Raw genomic sequence first — 15,570 nt, forward strand, 5'->3', positions numbered from 1 at the left:
AATGCAGTTGAATTTTCATGCCAGAGCAAGTATCTTCTGGCTGGATGTCTCCCACAGTTCCAATAATTCTTTTAAGTGTGGGGAGCTGGAAGTAAAAGTTCCACATGTTTTGGTTTCCATATCAGTTCTTGCTCTGACCACAGGGACTAAATTTACACTCACCACCCAAGGCAAAAGGTGCAACAGAGTGCTCAAGTGCTCTACTCCAGTCTGATGCTGTGAAATACAGAATTTCTTCCCTGCAGTGACAGGACAGTGCTTGACTTTATAGTAAAGATCGTGCTGCATATTCCACAGAATATGGTCTGCTTTAAGAGGCAGCAACTTTAAGAAAGAAAATCTGAAATCAGTGAGATGAGCCCAGTGTTGGCAAAGAGTTTAGTTCTTACATGCCAGGAAAGTGGGTATAAGTATTAACACCAACTGCAGCCTTTGGGTCTGAAGTATGCTCAAGCTGAAATCAGAAACCAAAGTGTAAGAGTTGAAGCAACTTCTGCAGCCAGCACCTGACACTGTACAGTTGCACTTGCTTCTTAAATTATAGATACTCCAAGTAAGCCCCAAACTGCTCTGATTTCAGCCAGTCAGAGGCTGAGGCTGTTGGAAGTTATTGAGATGTGGTAGCATTATTATGATGATTTACTTATACATAACTGTATGTATCTGTATGTCTACATTCATATATAAAAAAGGGTTGGGTTTTTTTACTGTAATGAGAAGACTGGCCTCAAATCCCATGGGAGATTCTAGCTCAAGATGGCTATTATTTAAATATATTTAAATTCATAATATTGAGAATCAGCAGGGAATTATCTGCATTTCAGTAAAATACTAGAGAAACACAGTTTCATTATTATTAAATAATATTAGAAAAAAATCACTAAATGCTAACAGTTACTTGTATATAATTGTTATAAAGTAATGTTCACCTTAAAGCATAAAAACTGTGACAGGTTTGTACCTCAAAGCTACAGCTCAGTGTGTTTGACGCAAACCTTCAGAAAATTTGCCATTTCCCTTCATCCATTCACCTTTTTCTTTCAGTAGGTCCAATAACCCTGGTCTGTTGCCTCATGGGCAACCTCTGTGACAGTTAACCTGACAGTCAATTGATAAATTCCTTACCAATAAATAATGGAGAATTCTACAGTAAGTCACCATCCAAAATACCTTCAATAGAACCATAAACACAGCCATTTTTCTTACTTTGCTCAAGTTTTTTCTTTTCCTATTTATATTCCATTCTTCTCTTTCACAGTTCTTCCTCTTCCTTACCTTTAAAAGCTCCCTCCCACACCACACGCATGCATTATACATGTACTCCTGGCTGCAAAAAAACTGATATACAAATAAGTAGAACCTGACATCTGTTTTCCCCTTGACTTGCTGTAATGGGCTCAGACAGGATGCCTCTGGACCACCTGTTTCTGTGGTTTCTGACAGCACTCTTAGCTTATGCACAAATGTGAATGTGAACAAACCCTGCTGATGGTTTTCAGGCCAATACTACAGGACCTATCTTAAAAGGTTTCGCTCTTCTTGGAGCTCATCAGCTGTAGGTAACGGCCTAAAGAAGCAGCTTTTCCTCTTCAAATCTAAGGGAGGGAGACAGATTGTGTAGTTAATCTTAGCTAACAGAGCAGCCCTTGTGATCTTGCCCTAACTATAGCCACCATTTAAGGAGTCACACATCTGTCCTTCCCTAACTGCTATTGTATTGACTTCCTACTCCCTTAGAGACTATAAACTGAAATTTCATTGTTTGGGTTCCATCTCTGCAATTTCAGGTGCTTCCTCACTGCTTTTTTATTACTGTAATTCAGTCACTAAATAGGTTAATTAACTAGGGAGTTGTTTGGCTTTTTTTTTCTTTAAAAGTCAATTTTGGTTTATTTTGTATTTCCACATTTAAGATGAACTCCAAAGCAGATTTGGATCTTTATGACTTGATAACCATTTCCAGAAAACCACTGAAATGCAGCCTCATCAGCCAAACAGAAGGTGGTCGCAGAAATACAAGGTAACTTAATGAATTATGAAATTTGAGTTTGTTCAGATTTTTGATCTTGCATTTCACTAGCAGAAATAGTATTTCTGATCATTATTACCGATAACGCAATTGATGTGAGGGTAAAATTGTGCTTATACCTATTTATGTTCAGAAATAACTTGTAATTAAAAATAAAATAATCAGACTACCAGTTTAGGGAATATACTAATCTTAAATATACTCGATATCCAGTGAAGGCAGTTTTGTAACTTTCTGCTGGCTTTCCAGTGAGAAGGAACACATCTTCATGGGTGGTTTACAGAAAAGCTTTCACTCCTTGTCAGTTCATTCACTTTTAAAAATTTGAATGAATCTGTCATTGCGATGAAGATACCGAATAAAACTTCAGGCACATCTGTACTTGCAGAAAACATTATTACTGTCACATCTGTTTTAGCACTTCAGGCGTTCGTTTTGGCCTTCTAAACTTGTATGCCTTCAGCTGTCATTTGATTTAAACAATTTTAAGCAATTTCTAAACTGTCATAAAAGATTTGATGGAGTATAACAACAATAATCTTAGATTTCAGTAAAAAGAAGCTGAAGCATTTTTACTTTTTCTTAAGAACTTGAACAAAAAACTCACAAAGATTGATTTCATCCCCTAATCTCCCTCTCTATTCAAAATATTTGATGCTGTCTTACTCATTCCGTTGTTCTTCATCCTTTCTTGGTTCACATTCCAATCTCTCTTTTATCAGCAGTCAAACACAAATATATGTAATTGATGAAAAGTAGTCCTGCATTACCTTATGCCTCTTATTAGGAAAAAGAAAGCAATCTAGAAGGTATTTTTGGGGACACATCTAACACACTTAGACCAAAACCCAGGAAGACAAAAAGACAAGCCTGTTATACTTACACAAGTAGACTGGCAACATCTTCTTTTAATGGATATTCTAACCATTTCTGATAATTCTCCTAGTTTAACTTAACATTTCATACTGCTCGCATCACTGTATGGAGTAAAAAATTGAAGCGTAAATAATTGTACACAAAAGCAGTAAAAATACTTTAAGATGTTACTTCTGCATCTACAGCAACAGGAGTAACAGAGCATCTCTGAGAAAGAAAATGCATTTCCTAGTGGCATGGTTTCCCCAAAACTTCAAGGCCTCTTACAGATTTTTAAGAGAAAGCTTTCTTACAAGTACTGGACTTGTAAAGATCTTATGGAAGCATTCAAAACTGACTTCAGTCTAGGAGAAAGGCATAAAGGAAAAAACAATCCCACTAGACTAAGACCAAGAGAATGGATTATGACTTTCCAGTGAAATTCTATACAAACCAATGGGTTTGTTTTTTTTTTAATAAATACAGTGGACTATAATACTCTTACAGAAGATTCTGCAAAAATATGCACATGTTATACAGTAAACTATCTTGAAAATGAATGGTAATCAGGATGTTTTGAAAAAAAAAAGTACTAAGAACTAAACATTTCCCTACTGGATGCCTTGCCACTTGTGCTTAAACTGTAAGACATTTGTTTTGTTTGTACAGGACACTGCACACAGCCACACACTCTCAGCCAGTCTGTTTTCTCTATCAGGAAATTAAAGAAATAAAATCTTGGCACTTGTCTAAGCCCCAGTGCAAGACCAGCAATCTTATCTTCCCAGCTATAAGAAACCAATAAAGAATTTATGATACAAGTTAAACAAAGATGGAACAAGTAGCAATATTTAACCATGGTTTTCTTTCAAAACTTTCAAGAGCTTTAAACACTATTTTATAGAGAAGCTCCAGATTACCTCAAGATGAAACAGAAAAAAATTCAAGTAGAGCTCCAAAGCATGTGAGTTACTGTAACTTAAACAGCAGAGGTTTAGACTGGATATAAGGAAGAAATTCTTTACTGTTAGGGTGATGAGGAACTGGAATGGGTTGCCCAGGGAGGTAGTGAATGCTCCATCCCTGGCAGTGTTCAAGACCAGGTTGGATGAAGCCTTGGGTGATATGGTTTAGTGTGAGGTGTCCCTGTCCATGGCAGGGGGGTTGGAAGTAGATGATCTTGAGGTCCTTTCCAATCCTAACTATTCTATGATTCTAACCCCACAGGATTTCACTTCATGTATGTAACTGTTCAATGCCCAGATATGAAGGAAATCCCTGACCTAAAGAATTTATGGCTCAGGTGCAATAATACAGAGAGGCTGGTGAGACCAACAGCAGGCACTGCATACCAGCAACCTAATTCTTATGAAGTTTAAATCACAAAACCAAAGAGAGCTTTAAAATAATACTACAGGGTATTGGCTTAGGTACATGGCAATATATATCTATTTTTAGTAAGCAGAAAACTGTTATGAATGAGAAACAAAAAACCTTGCAAGCTATTAGGGACAGCATTGTGTGTTTAAACACATACTGCACCATCAGATCTGGTTTTGAGCAAACTAAAGAGTATGCACAGAACTCCAGACAAGAAGTGCCTAAAACACAAAAATGCTTTTCTTGAATACCTGGAGAGCCATCACAAACTCTTATTTTTCTTTACTGTCCAAAAGCCTGAGGAGCAGAAATGTGTTTTTACAACCTGCACTGATGATTTTGAGGCTGAAGTTAAGAGTAATGTCTATTACATAAGATCTACCACAAGTCTGCAAACAAGAGCAAATTCAGTAGTTAAAACTGTTTACCTTAAATAATGCAATGTTAATGTTAGATAAATGAAATATTACACCAGGATTTTCAAGCAATAAGAAGCTATAAATACACTAATTAGCAGCTTACCTCTCCCTCTCAGGAAGGGAAGACTCATCTTCTTTATAACACTGGAGGGGGGTTCTGTGCAATCTGTGTTTCTCAGCTCTCCCAGTGTGAATCTTACAATCCCTTTTTTAGCAATTTTAATCTGCAAGTTCCCAGAACTGCTTACTAGCACACAAGAGAGATTCCTAAAATTGCCTCTTCACCAAAATGGAATACTTATTACGAAGTGTTTTGAGTTACATTTTTGCCCTTTTCTCCATTAACCTACACTAACAGATGGAGCATGAACAGTACAAGGACTGAACCACCATCAGGGTAACACACATATATGAACACTGACAAAATGCAAACTAATGCAGATCTCAAGCTGGCAGATCACAGTACAGAGCATAAACACTGCTTTCCTCCCAGATCAGCCACACCAGAAGATAATACCATTTTCAGTATCTTTCATCACTTCTAGATCCCTATCACTTGCTACCATATCCACCAAGCAATAGTAACCCACACAAGACCTTCCCTTTCTGCCTTGCTTCAGATGTCATCACATTAGATGAAAAGTTTCAGCACATCAGAAAAAGTTCACAGACTGCTCCTTTGGCACACCTGCAGAGATGGTAAATTCCAGTCAAAGGGATCATGACAAACACTTGGAAAGATGAGCTGCTTCCATGAGCACAACTGAATGGGGGGAGGGGGGGGGAAGAAACATACCCAATTTTAATTCTTTACATAATTATGATTTTATTGCCTATATTAACTTAAAATGTAAACTTCACGGTCTACAAAGTTATTTTTTTAAGTTAGACATTATTAAAAGGGTGTGAGAGTACAGAATAAGGACTTTAATCTAAGTTTAACAGTATAGCTGCCATTTGCTGCAGTCAGTGGGAAACTGAACACATATATAGTCCCAGGCAGCCTTAACTTTGTCTGAGCTGCCAGAAATAAGTGATACCTTCTTCAGAAAATTGGCTGTACCCAAAATAGTTTTCAAAACCACTGGTGCCTCCCTACTGTCCCAGTATTTCCTTTGATGTGATCATTCTATGAAACATAAATAAAAGAGTAACAGTAATTAAAAGATAAGATCCCATAAGTGCTGCAAAAAAAAAAATAATATAAATAAACAACCTCAAAGAATACTGTTGTGCTTGTCACCTGGATTCCGCCTGTCCCTAAGGCACCTCTCTCCCTGGAGATAACACTTCCATGCCTGCACAGCCAGGCTGTTCAACTGGTAAGCCTCTCAAGACTTGCAGGCTTGCCATCTGCAAAGGTATTACAAAAAAAAACCCTGAACTATACTGTGGTCACATCCATAGGTAACCAGGGAAAGAAACATTTCATTTGTGTACTTTATAGCACACCTACTTCCAACTAATTTGCTGTCTGCTCTGCTATACAACCTGTAGGATCACACAGCAAGTTGAACGATACTACCAGCCAGTCCATTTTTCTTATTGTTTACTGTTGTCTTCTCAAAGTCTGTTCTGCTGTTATAAAAACCTGACTTACAAGCAATAACACAGAACACATTCAGTAGAACTGGAAACTTCACCCCTCCCCTGCCTCCCATTTAACTGCTCTTTGCAGACTATATTCCATAGAATCCCTTCTAGAATATTCTGTCCTGAACATTCAGCTCTACATGGTCTTCTACTGCTGTTGCCATCTGTAACATGTGCATAACTCTGACAGCTACTTTTCTGCTCAACTGTAATTCAACATTCCAAATCTGTGACCAACTGTGGACACAAATGTAATGTTTTCTTTCTTTAAGAAAGGAAGAACAAAATAAGCCAAGTGTAAAATTTTAATTCATCAAATTAATCAAATGCTAAAACATTCTTAGCATTGCCTTCTGTAAAACTAAAAGCTTTTCTCCCTTACCTTTGTCACTTTCCCCGTATTTAGGGACTAGGCTCCCTCCCCATTTGTGTTACAGCAGAACACCCTCTTCACTCCTTCATTTCTTAAATGAAGTAAAAAACTGCACTTCAAAGCAACAAGACTCAAAGACTAAAAAACAACTCACACTTGCAGGCAGAGGGTAACTACTTACAGTAGAGTTACTGAGATCTTAAGTGTTTTGTAACTAGAGTACACACTTTACACAACAAATTCTTCTAAAATTCACCTCCAATGGTGCAAGTATTTTTATAAATATGTATTACTTTAGCACAGCTAAGAGTTAAAATACTTTCATCCCTTCCAGTAGCCCTTGAAAGCCACAGGAATGGAAAAGGCCCATGAAACCGTTTAAGTTTAGCCACAGTGTACCAGTAAAAACCTGTTTAAACACTAAACCAAACATACACAATACAATCACAATTTCTTCTCCCTGGTAGTCAAGAGAAAAAAACCAAACAAAACAACCAAAAAACCCAAATATTAACTTAATACAAACATTGTGAATTCAAATCCTTATCACCAGATAACCTAACCCTGAAACCAGTAAAAGAAAGCAGCATAGATAATTGTCAGAAAATGAGGCTGTGCTGTGTGTGGAATGCTGAAAGCCAGCCCTTCACACCTGCTGGGGCACTGCCTTTGTGACTTCCAGGTGATGCATTCTGTGACTACACACTACCATGTCTAAGCTAAGAGAATTATTTACCTTTCCTTTCAAAAGGAGTTCTAGGGAACTATTTGCAAAAAGTGCTGTATCTGAATACATCAGCTGGGTTCTTTGGAAGCCTGTAACAGATCAGGCAGATGATGCCAGGCTCTCTGAAGCACGCAGCCAAAGTACATGCTGGTTAATGAACCAACTAATCCCAGAGTCCTTGGTTTAAACCTCCAGACTTCACTTTCTCCCGCTTCCAAACCTGTCAGCTGGCACAAGTAACAATAGGGAACACACAGCCATGGCTACAAAGAACTGTAGTTATCACTCCTAATGCCACCCTGCAGTACTGGTACATAATATAATTAAATTGATGGAAAACTTTATGTTAATGCAAAAGCTCTTACTCTTTGCACTACAGCTTCTTCTGAAGTTTTCTATACCATTTATCACTTCTTAAAATTCATATTAATATTCAGACATCTAGGTTCTGTGATAAACCAGATGCCTGAATGTATTGACTGCAACACAGTGTATAAAGGAATTTACCATTCTAAAATAATCCACAGCCTAAGGCAAGAAGCAGTCTGCTGCAAAAAAAAAACTTTGAGACAATTCATCACAAGAACTTTAATGAACAATGAGGGGGGTGTCATAAGGTGCTTACACAGAGGTCTGCTGGATGTGCTCTCATAAATGTGAGCTCATGTAACAAGTAGTCAAACTGGCATCCCAAACACCAGCGCAGGAAGCACCCTTCTTAGTGCTGAGCTCAGCAGTAGATTGGGAATATATCATCAAACAGCCTCAAAACAAAGACAAGAATCTCATGTATGATAATGGCACAAAACAGAAACCCACAGGGTTCAAGCAGGACAATATGCTGAAGGCAGTGACCTAAGCAAGCTGCCTCTGGAGTAGAATCCTGGGCAGACAAAACCATAGCAAGAATTTAATAATCAAGGGAACGATGTTGCTGGAAACATGACATGAATTGACTAATCTGGAGAAGAACTTCAGAAAAGTCTGTACCACACTCCATGGAAAGCCTTTGCAAAGTGTCCATGTTCTGGGGAGAGATTACCGTTCACTCTCCCCTACACTGCTAGCGATTAATTCTACTCTTCCCCTATCCCCAAAAAGGAAGCCTTCAGATCAGTAGGAGGTCTTTTATCTAAATTCCCCATGAATCTGAAATACTCTTTGGAGAAGAAGAAATGCAAAAAGCAACAGTCTTAAAGCAATGCTTTTGTGTTACCACATTTCCTTCAGGTGTACTTTATGATACTATCCAGGAGCCTCTGGATATATACTTGCCAAGGAAAAGAAAGTGGGAAGAAAAAAAACCTCAGCTCTTCAATCCAGCATTTGCCAACTTTTAAAACCTGAGACTTCTGACTTTTTGAACTACTGGTTCAGGCATATGGAATGTTTTGTCACTGGACAGCCACACCAAACAGAGCATCATAGAATCACAAAATGGTTTGGGTTGGAAGGGACATTAAAGCTTATCCAGTTCCAACCCCTGCACAGACAGGAACACCTTCCACTAGACCAGGTTGCTCCAAGCCCCATCCAACCTGGCCTTGAACACTGCCAGGGATGGGGTAGCCACAGCTTCTCTGGGCTGCCTGGGCCAGTGCCTCAGCTTCTTCCTAATATCTAATATAAATCATCCCTCTGTTACTTTAAAGCCATTCCCACTTGTCCTGTCCCTGCAGGTCCTTGCCAAAAGCAGCTCTCCAATTTCTGGAAACTACTTTAAGGTCTCCCTGGCTGGAGCCTTCTGTTCTCCAGACTGAACAAACCCAGCTCTGTCAGCCTGTCTCTATAGGAGAGGTGCTCCAGGCCCCAGAGCATCTTTGTGGCACTCTGTCAATATAGTCAGCTTTAGGAACCAGAGTAAGAAAAGAAAGCCAACAGTACAAAGCATTTTTAGAAGGCAGTAATGCACAACTATAGACCAAATTCTAAATTTAACAACTCAAATCTATGAGACACATTATATCAAGCAGCACAGAAACAACTTTCAAAGTATGCTTGTGCTATCCAGCCTGTCCTCAGTGCCTCGCCAAGCTCTCCAAAAGAAGAAAGTACTTTGTTGATGTGCTACCACCAGTGAGATTCCCCTAGGTCTCCAAAAGAATATTCACCAGCTTCACCATCCTCAGCTTTGGGATCTGTTGCACAAGAGTGTCATTGTGTGGGGTTTTTTAAATACAAGATTGCACCTCACATGGGAATATTTTTACATGTGCAATACTTCACATAAACTGCAGAAATCACTACTTCATACCAGAAGTTTGTCATAAATGAATGAGTTTCAACATCAGTTATGCAAGTGTGAGAAACAGGCATCTGAAATCAGTTAGATAATATAAGTTTTTAAGCTCAATACCCAAGGCAGTCACAACAGATCACATTACCTGGATTACACTGAGAAGTCTCTCAGGGCAACTTCCACTGTCCTGGGCTCAGTTCCTTCTTCAAACATTTAAAGACAATCTAAAGAGATGAGGAGGGGGAAGGGAGAGAAATAAAAACTGAGTTGGGTTGGGGGGTTTTCATCGATAAAGCCGTGGTTTTACACAGGAAAGTAACATCTCCCCTTGCTATTCTGCAGTTACAGCTGTGATTATGCTACATTTGCCCTGATTGCGTATCCTCTTAATTACACATAAACGAAGAAGCCTTGGGTGATATGGTTTAGTGTGAGGTGTCCCTGCCCATGGCAGGGAGTTGGAACTGGATGATCTTGAGGTCATTTCCAGCCCTAACTATTCTATGACTTTATGATTCTGCGTCTACGCGAGCATCTGCCTGCTCCAAGACGAGCCGTGAGACGCAGCCAGCAGCGTTCGGGCGCCAGGACGCTCCCGCTGCCAGCCAACAGCTTACCCATGGGGAGCTGCGGCGCGGAGCCTGGGGCAGGTAAATCCGCGGGGCTCTCTCCAAGGTATCCGGGGCCCGCTTAGGAGTACCAGCTCTCCTCCATCCCAGGCCTCCCACAGGGCGCTCGCTCGGCACTTCCTCTGCACCAGGCCCGGAGACCGGCAAGCCCCGCTACCGCACCCGCAGCTCCCGGGGCTGACGCGAGGGGCTCCAGCTTGCGCAGCTACCAGGACTTCGCAGGCAGCAGGGGCGCGCCCCGGGCCTGCCCCCCCGCCCGCCGGTCCCTGCCACCTGCCCGGTTAGCGGCGGAACAGGGCACCCTCCGCCCTGCAAGGCCCCGCACCCTCCCACCCCGCAGGCGGTAGCGGTGCTCGCAGCGGGCCCGCCTGGCCCCGCTGGCGCCTGCCTGCGTCCCGCCAGCCACGCACCTATGCCGGGGGCGGCGGTCAGGGGTGAGGGCCCCGGGACTGCCCGGTCTCGGTCCGCCGCTCGCCGCCACACCGCCGGCTCTGGGGCACGGGTGGCCAAGCGCCTCAGCCTCCCCACTCCAACGGTCCCCGGCCGCCTCGCGCCGCACAGCCAATCCGAGCACCCCTCCGCAAGGGCGCGCGCACTCCCTCCAATCTGAGCCAGTAACCGCCTCACCCCCTCCGTCTCTCTCAGCCAATCAGCTGACCCTCCTATCCCCTCCCGCTTTCTGCGACACCGCCCGGCAGCCAATCACGAGGCAGACTCTTCTCCGGGGGCTGACGTGCGCGCGTGCGCTCGCCCCGCGCGCTCCTCCGTGTCCCTCAGCCAATCGGTGGCTAAGGCCGGGGCGCGCTCCCCTCGCGCCCACGGGCCCCCTCGGAGCGCTCGCGCCCTCCGGCCAATCAGCGGCCAGCACCGGCTCGCGCGCTCCCGTGTCCACCCCAGCCCGCGGCGCCGGCTTCTCGGCGCGGCTCGTGCTGCCCGCGCAGGCGCATGCGCAGCTCCCGCAGCTGAGGGGACCGGAGCGGCTCCGGGTGTGCTGCAGAGGCCGGGCCCCTGAGGTGCCTCTGGAGCTGTGTGAGTGAGGAGGCGGCTCCTGAATGGCGTTTTAGTGCCGGGAGGTAACGGGGAGAGCGGCGCTGTGAGCCCGAGAGCCACCTGTCAGTGGGACATGGAGCAGCCCGGCACAGGTGGGCTCTGGTACAGCGCTCATGGTGCTGCTGCGACCGTGGAAAGGCAAGAGCAGAGTGTGTTTGTATACATATATATATGTATCAAGCCGTACAGAACAAGTCGTTGCGGTACTCCCATGTTCTGAGCTGTGGTCACAGGAGCGTTGGCAAGTTTCAGGACCAGGCTGGACCCTGCGTGATCAGAAAAGCCTCAGGGGGTGAGTTTGGGGTGCGGGACAGAACCTTCAGTAGTGAACACACAGCCAGCCCCCCAGCAGCCATCACCATGGCAGTCTGCAGGCTCCTCTGCTGGAGGTCGGACACTGGTGTAGTGCCTTGGCTCTTGCTGTGACTATACTTCCAACAGCCATCATCCCTGGCTGGGAGGGTCTGGAGCTGTGCACTTCAAGAATGTGTCACACACCAGAGGAGTCTTCTGAGAGCACCCTGCTGCATCTTCCAGCATTCTCCAACAAAGGAATGGCAAGTTTTTCACATGACAATCTCCCCTGCTGCATTCTTTGACCATCTGTGTCAGGCTGGATGATGCTATTGCATAGCAATCAGCTACGTTAAAGCTTGGCTTGCTGGCAACCAGGCGTAGTACAAACAGTCACAGCAGTGTTTTCTGAGGAAGGTTGGATAGGACAGGCATCTGTTCCAGGCTGTGCGTGCAGTCTCCCTCTGATCAGTCTCCCTGTTTGGAAATGCCATGGTTCCTTCTGCAAACTGTTTTCTGTGCCTGTGGGAAAGAAACGGGATTCTTACAGTGTGTGTGGAGAGGAAGGACTACTAACATTTTGCATGTGTGGGAGGGAGACACTTTGTCACAAGGGAATAGGAAAATGAGAGGAAAAAAGCCCTGCTTAGATGTTCTAGCTAGTGCTGTGTTAGTGTTTATTCTGAGCTATACATGTGCACATGATAGTAAGTGTTTTTTTCTGAATCCTGGAGTCAGGCCCAGTAGCGACAGTGGGACCAGATTAGGCAGAGGTGGTGTGGAGAGTTTTTCTGCTGGCTGCATCTATAGTAGTAAATTAAGTAGCAGCAGGATGCAGGCATTTGCACTGGAATTTGATAGTCTGTATATACGAGTTTCAGCCCAATTAACTATCCTTCAAAAAATGGAATCATAGAATCACAAAATCCTAGGATCCCATGTTGGAAGGGACTTCAGGGATCATCTGGTCCAACCTTTCTAGGCAAAGCATGACCTAGACTACATGTCCCAGCACCTTATGCAGTCAAATCATAGAATCATAGAATAGTTAGGGTTGGAAAGGACCTTAAGATGATCAAGTTCCAACTCCCCTGCCATGGGCAGGGACACCTCACACTAAACCATATCACCCAAGGCTTCGTCAAACCTTGAACACTGCCAGGGATGGAGCATTCACAACCTCCCTGGGCAACCCATTCCAGTACCTCACCACCCTAACAGGAAAGAATTTCTTCCTTATATCCAATATAAACCTCCCCTGTTTAAGTTTGAACCCGTTACCCCTTGTCCTATCACTACAGTCCCTAATGAATAGTCCCTCACCAGCATCCCTGTAGGCCCCTTTCAGATACTGGAAGGCTGCTATGAGGTCTCCACGCAGCCTTCTGTTCTCCAGGCTGAACAGCCCCAACTTTCTCAGCCTGTCTTCATACAGGAGGTGCTCCAGTCCCCTGATCATCCTCATGGCCCTCCTCTGGACTTGTTCCAACAGTTCCATGTCCTTTTTAATCCTAAGTGTCCAATGTTATAGAGTCCACCACTTCCCTGGGGAGATTAGTCCAGTGGCTGGCTGTTCTCATTGTGAAAAATGTGCAGTCTGGCAGGACTTAGTAGCATGGCCACAGCCCATTCTGTGCTATGCGGTCTCATGCCAATGAATAACCCTTGGGCAGGTTTCACACACTGGTCTAATCGCAGCTGCTGTAAGTGATATGGAGTGTCTTATCTGAGGTGTTCTGCACAGGGATCATAACGTCTTGTATCACAATGCCTTATCTTTGCAGCTTTTCCTTGGACTGATACTAGTAAATCCAGGTCTTTCTTATACCCAGGAGCCCAGAACTGATTCCACCAGCTGTGATCAGCCAGTGCTGAGAGGGAAGGATTGGCTCCCTCAGCCTGCTGATGGCACTCTGCTTAACACAGCCTGGGACACTGCTGACCAGTTTGTCCCCAGGGAATGCTGTTGGCCACCAGAACTCAGGTCCTTTTGTCTCATGCTGTCTTCCAGCCAGTAGCCCAACAGCTCATACTGGTACATGGGGTTGCTCTTCCTTTGAACTTGATGAGGTTCTTCTATGCCCATTTTTCCAGCCTGTCAAGGTCCCTGTAAATGATGGCACTGTCATCTGGAGGCTCCCCCACTCCTCCCAGTTTTGTATCTTCTGCAGACTTGCTGAGGTTGTACACAGTCCCATCAGCTTGGTCAGTAATGGAGATATCAAATACCTGGACCCAGTTCCAAGCTCGGGGAACACCATTAGTGACTGGCCTCCAGCAGGACTGTGCCACTTATCACAACCCACTGAGCTTGGCAGTTCAGCCGGTGTCCAGTCCACCTCACTGCCCCCTCACTTAGTTTGTACTTCACCAGTTTCTCTGAGTATGTTATGTTAAAGAACTTGAAAAGCTGTGCTGAAGTCCAGGGAAACATCCACTGCTCTCCCCTCATCATAGATGACTAGCAGGTAGATCATTTCCCTGCTGGGATGTTTGCCAGGCATGACTTTGTGTTCACTGCCTACTACTAATCGCCTTCTTGCCCTTCACGTGTTTTCAAATGTCTGTATCTGCCTTGCCCTGATGATAGAAGTGGTATTTGCTTTTGCCCAGCTTTCAGGAACATCCCCGAGTCACCATGATCTTTCGAACATAGCTGGGAATGGCCTTCAATGACACAGCTGGCTCCCCCTCCTCCTGAGTGGGCACCAGCTCCCCGCAGAGGCAGAACAGACTGTTCTCTTCATTTCTGAAGGGCTGTGGGTTCTCAGAGTAAATAGGACAATATGGTCACACTAGTGTGTACTTAGTCCTTTGGCTTAAAACCTTCCCTTAACAAAGGGGAAACCAAGCCTGGGCTATGACCCAAACCAAAGTCACTGCCTGAGAGGGGAGATTAATGGACATGATTTTCACAAAACTCTTCCCATTCCCTTGCGGTCTTGCAGTACAGTTGCCTTCAAGATGCCAACATCCATCTGCCCAGTATTGCTCCATTCTAGGTCACAGCCTCTCCAAGCTATTCCAAGGGAAGAAAAAAAAAAAGAAAGAAGGAACTGCAGCAACAGCACACATGCTGTTTATGCAGCTACAGCAAAAGAGCAGCTAAAAGTGTGCAGAGAGGGTACTTGTGTAGAGCATGTTGATGTAGTCTCAAGAAAATGAGCTGAGTATTTATAGTGTATGTGAGGGGGTCTTGTGTTTCGGAGGTACAAGGGCTAAAGCAACTGCTGTCGTACTTCAGAGCACCCCAGCTAATGTGCTGGGTGGGATCTTGGACTTAGAACACTATGGACACAAAACATTTTCTTCTGCTTCACCTGGAGTTGAGGAACCACTTTTTAACATGGATTAGAAAGAAACTATTCCATTATATGTGATAAAAATTTAAGCACCTGCAGTGCTAGATAGGGGGTCCCTCATGTGGGGCTTTGGTGAATAAAGAGACATTTAGATGCCTACATCTTCTTTGTGAATCTAGCACCCTGAGGGGGGGTTATACCTAACTTGAGAAATCTGAAAATGAGAAAAAAGTCTGATCCCGACACCCTGGGATCCTTCACAGTCAAGTGAGTAAGTTGGGACAGCAATTTGTATAACCTGCCATAAGCACCTTTCTTAAAGTGATAGGACTTGCCCTCTGAATTCTGTCTTCATTGAGTGTAAGGGAAATTGTAACTTGTTCAAATTTAGACATATAAAGATGCTGAAATTGAGGCTAATGAATACCATTCTGTGGCTAGGGCACAGTATCAGCGCACTCCACAGCCTCACCCCTACAGCTAACAATATCTAAAGGAGTGCAGCAGGTAGTGTTATGGCTTCCTGAAGTGAGAGAAGGTCAATCAACATCGCTTTTTTCCTTGCTGTTTTGAATTTCAACATCAACCACCTGCAATTAATTTAAGTGCTTTGTAAAACATGGCATAGTGCGTTGGTACATTCATTCCCATGAAGCAATGGTGTTTGAAAATGAATACTA

General features: G+C 43.8%; 1 protein-coding gene across 6 annotated transcripts in view; it reads right to left on the minus strand.

Moving 5' to 3' along the window:
- The window catches only part of DTNB (dystrobrevin beta), a 197,035-nt gene extending 186,263 nt beyond the window's left edge, over nt 1-10,772 (minus strand). For all 6 annotated transcript variants that reach the window (XR_004549462.1, XM_034060608.1, XM_034060607.1 and 3 more), the window contains exons 1-2: nt 10,655-10,772; nt 9,761-9,839 (exon numbers count right to left, since the gene is read on the minus strand). The gene's annotated coding sequence lies outside the window, so the exon portion shown is untranslated. The remainder of the gene's footprint in view (nt 1-9,760; nt 9,840-10,654) is intronic.
- Nucleotides 10,773-15,570: the final 4,798 nt, after the last annotated feature.

The sequence above is a fragment of the Melopsittacus undulatus genome, chromosome 3 (genome assembly GCF_012275295.1).
Source record: "Melopsittacus undulatus isolate bMelUnd1 chromosome 3, bMelUnd1.mat.Z, whole genome shotgun sequence".
Taxonomy (NCBI): Eukaryota; Metazoa; Chordata; class Aves; order Psittaciformes; family Psittaculidae; genus Melopsittacus; species Melopsittacus undulatus.